This window comes from Maylandia zebra, linkage group LG3 (assembly GCF_041146795.1).
Source record: "Maylandia zebra isolate NMK-2024a linkage group LG3, Mzebra_GT3a, whole genome shotgun sequence".
Classification (NCBI taxonomy): domain Eukaryota; kingdom Metazoa; phylum Chordata; class Actinopteri; order Cichliformes; family Cichlidae; genus Maylandia; species Maylandia zebra.
In genome coordinates, this window is record NC_135169.1 from 29,608,986 (window position 1) to 29,613,826 (window position 4,841).

Consider the following 4,841-nt stretch of genomic DNA (forward strand, 5'->3'; position numbering starts at 1 on the left):
AGTTTCCTTTTTGAACCTTTTGTTTCACCTTTTTAGAATTCCTAAAATGTTAATTAATAGCTCACTTTGACATTAAAATGGTCTGCCAACGCATGGCTGCATTTGGGTCCTCCTTTTTACGATCTAAAGCATTAATAGTTTTTTTTCAAAATGGATCACAGACAGGTTTTTTTGATAGTAGCTAGCTGGTATCCCTGTCAAAGGGTAATTTAAGTGCCATGTTGGGGACAATACATGTCTTGTAAACTTTGAACTCTCGCTATTCTGAAATGACTTTCACAATAAAAGTAGTCTAATACAAATTCTCATCATTGTTGTTGTTGTTTCCATTGTTCTCCAGCACTCTGGCATAGACCTTCCCATGAAGGCTGAGGAGTGTGATTCCCCTATAGCTGGAACACACTGGTCCCCTCTCTTAAAGATGGAAACCACCACCCCAGTCTGCCAATCCAGGAGTACTACCCCTGATCTCCACGCAACATTGTAGAGTCGTGTCAACCAAGACAGCCGTACAACTTCCAGAGCCTTCAGGAACTCAGGGCTGACCTCATCCACCCTAGGGGCTCTGCAACAAAGGAGTTGTTTAACTCATCCCCAGACTCTGCTTCCTCCACAGAAGACCTGCCAGTGGGATTAAGGAGGTCCTTAAAGTATTCCTTCCACCGCCCGACAATTTTCTCAGTCGAAGTCAGCAGTGCTACACCCGCGCTATACACAGTGCAGATAGCACACCACTTTCCCCTCCTGAGTCACCTGAAGGTTTGCCAGAATCTCTTCGAGGTAGTCCGAAAGTCTTTTTCTATGGTCTCTCTGCCACTCCTCCCACACCCGAGTTTTTGCTTCAGCCACTACCTGCGCCGCGTTCCACTTGGCCTGTTGGTACTATATCAGCTGCCTTCGAAGTCCCACAGACTAACCAAACCCGATAAGACTCCTTCTTCAACCTGGTGGCTCCCCTCACCTCTGGTGTCCACCATTTGATTCAGGGGTTACCACCATGACAGGCGCCAACCACCGTGCGGCTGCAACTTAGGGCAATGGCTTGAGCAATACAGATGCTGAACATGGTCCATTCAGACTCAGTGTCCAGCACACCCTCACTACACGTTTACAACCCTAAGAAAGATAATCACTGTAAAATGCATGCACTGTATTTTGTGATAATCACAATGACCCCCAAATTAAACCTTGATTTGTTTGTTCTTTGGTATTTGATGTGGTTACCCTAAAGCGTGTCTGCTTGTAAAGTAAAAATTAAGGCTTCAGACTTGGAAGTCTGTGAACTACCAAATGTCTGTATCACAAACAGACTGATTACCATAGTACACTTCAAGCTCACAGAGACTTAGGACTTTTTCACTTCCTGGTAGAAATACAGTGATTTAGCATCCCTCCATAGAACTACATGGAAAGTAGAATGTCTGTCGATTTGGAATGTGAGAGATGACCGCGTAGCTGTGTTGGAAGGAATTGGAAAAAGAGAGAAGAAACAGAGAAACTAAATTATTATGATAATGATTTTAGATTTATTATCTGGATATGGATCAAGCTTTTTTACCTCATGCTTTCATGGTCACTGATCTCTGATGAATTTCCAATCCAGATTTCAGCACCATCCAACCTGTTTTCCAGTTCCATTCTATTAGTTATTATTACAGCACCAATTTTATAAACATTTACCAGGTCTACTCTCCACCAAGGGTTGGATTCTACATTGGTAAGCGTGCAGGACTCACTTTGATAGCTTACATCTCTGTTTCCAATCAAATGCCTTGCCAGCAAGACCCACATTGCCGTTGATTGAAGATTGGACAGCTTTTTGTTTCAGTGCCGTGTTATAAAGGATGATCAATGATGTGACAAGATGGCGCCAGCAGTATGCACGGCGACACGTCTGTCGACATTGCAGCCATCAACTCTTGTAGCTTGGCTTTGGCTTCTGCTAGCTTTATCCTTTTCTATATTATGCCAAAATGCCCTTGGTCTGCATGTGTACAATCGCCAGCTACTTTTAAATGGTAAATGGTAAATGGCCTGTATTTGTATAGCGCTTTACTTAGTCCCTATGCACCCCAAAGCGCTTTACACTACATTCAGTCATCCACCCATTCACACGCACATATTCACACACTGGTGATGGCAAGCTACTGACAGAGGCGAGGCTGCCGGACACTGGCGCCACCGGGCCCTCTGACCACCACCAGTAGGCAACGGGTGAAGTGTCTTGCCCAAGGACACAACGACCGAGACTGTCGGTGCCGGGGCTCGAACCGGCAACCTTCCAATTACAAGATGAACTGCCAACTCTTGAACCATGATCACCCCACTTTTAGAAATCAAAGCATCGTATGATCTGGCTCTTAAACAAATGGCGATGGGAGATGATTATGGGCCTCCTCCACCACTTTTTGAGCCCCGTATTCCAACCTATCTGTGCCGACACTCCTACAACACTTCCTGGAAGAAGCGCCCGAGGAAACGATGAAAGCGAGCTGGTACACTCATCAAAGTCAGAGCTCTTCTCCGTGATTCCCGTGGAACTACTGGACTAGCAGAGTTTATCTTTAGATGGATCCTGCCTGGACCCGTGGATGCGGTGTGGACCACAGAAATCTTTGCACGCTTAACTGAGCCGGAGCATCAGATGTTAGGATCTACACCCTTCAAATGGCTTTACTAAATGTACGATCTTTAGCAAACAAGACGTTTTGTATTAAATTACTTCCTAAAGTCACAACAGCTGGACTTTCTGTTTCTGACAGAAACATGGCTTCAACCCGGTGAGTCTGTAGCTTTTTCGGAACTGGTTCCTCCTGATTGCTCATTCTTCAGCCTCCCTCGCTCCTCTGGTAGGGGGGAGGCTTAGCCACCATGTTCAACCCATGATTTCATTGCCACCAAAAACTACAGCCCGATTCATTTTCTAGTTTTGAACTCCAGCTGTTTGAGTTACACCTGAGCTCTGCTGCGCCATTGTTGTGTGCCCTCATATACCGCCCTCCCAAGTTTAATAAGGATTTTATCAAGTAGTTTTCAGATTTTATGGCTGGAATTGTTCTTAAATTTGACACTTTTTTAATCCTTGGTGATTTTAACATCCATGTCTGCTGTGACTCTAAACTTCTGGTCAAGGACTTTTTAAATATTATTGACTCTTTTAACTTGACCCAGTGGGTTACCAGTTCCATGCATGAAAAAGGTCACACACTAGACTTGGTGCTTTCCCACGGGCTGGATGTGTGCATCACGGAAATATCAGAATCAGAATCAGAATCAGAATGGGGTTTATTGCCAAATGTTGAGCAGGTTTACAACATTAGGAAATTGCTGCGGTGCTTCAGTGCAAACATAGTGTCATAAATAGCACTTAAATAGACATGGAAAAAAATAAAAGTAGGGATAAGAATTAAAAGTGCTACGTGGAAAGATATGTGCATGAGATATACATGAGATATATACATGAGAATAAGAATTAAGAGTGCTACGTTGAAAGATATATACATGAGTGCAGGTGGTGTTCAGTGCCAAACATAGAATGATGCAGTGACACAGCGTAGGGTCATGTGTTAGTGTCGGGTACAGTCATATGGTTATTGTTCATGTGTCCAACAGCAGAGGGGAAGAAACTGTTCTTATGGCGAGAGGTTCTGGTGCGAATGGACCGGAGCCTCCTGCCTGAGGGGAGCAGGTCAAACAGACTGTGTCCAGGGTGAGAAGGGTCAGCTGAGATCCGAGCTGCACGCTGCAATGTCCTGGAGGTGTACAGGTCCTGCAAAGATGGGAGTCTGCAGCCAATCACCTTCTCAGCAGAGCGCACAACACGCTGCAGTCTCTGTTTGTCCCTGATAGTGGCTCCAGCGTACCACACGGTGATGGAGGAGGTGAGGATGGACTCGATGATTGCAGTGTAGAACTGCATCATCGTCCGTGTTGGCAGGTTGAATTTCTTCAGCTGCCTCAGGAAGTACATCCTCTGCTGGGCTTTCTTGATGACGGAGGTGATGGTGGGCTCCCACTTCAGGTCCTGGGTGATGGTGGTACCCAGGAAGCGGAATGAGTCCACAGAGGTGATGGGGGTGTCAGTCAGGATGATGGGGGGGAGTGGGGCTGTGTGCTTCCTGAAGTCCACAATAATCTCCACTGTCTTCTGGGCATTCAGCACCAGGTTGTTGTGGCTGCATATCTGAGTTTGCGCATCTCCGATCATTTTCCTGTGTTGTTCACTCTAACACTGCCCTGCTCGGTAGATAAGCTGTGCGCCCCAGCGCCCAAAAAACTAGCGCTTAATGCTCTAACAGCGCCCGCTTTTTCTGCTGCCTTTATGGACTCTGGAACAATGAACTCCAACTGTAAAAGTGTCAAGGACGTTTCGGACATTCTTCATTCTACCTGCACTGATATTTTGGACTTGATTGCTCCATTTAGGACTGTGTGCACCGAAAGGAGATGGAAAAAGGACAGATTGCACGTTTCTCTACAGATTTTAAGGTCTCGTCTTTCTGCTTACCAAGAAGCTGTAAAAAGATGTAGAAAGACACAGTTTGTCTCAAACTTAGTGTGTCACGGTTCTGGGTCGGTTCAACCCAGCATTCTGTGTTTATTATGTTTTGGTTTATTCTTGAATGATCGTTTTGTTACCTTTGTGATTTGTTGGTTAATTATTTGAATTCTATGTTTCTGTTTATTCATGTTTAAGGATTTGTTCTTCGGTTGTGTCTCACGTTAGTTTAGTTCAGGTTCCATGTGTTATATTTTGTCTGTCTCTCAGTGTCGAGTCTGCGTCTTTGTGTAGTGTTTTCTTGTTTCCTGTTTTATTGTGAAGGTCTGCGTCTCATGTGAGT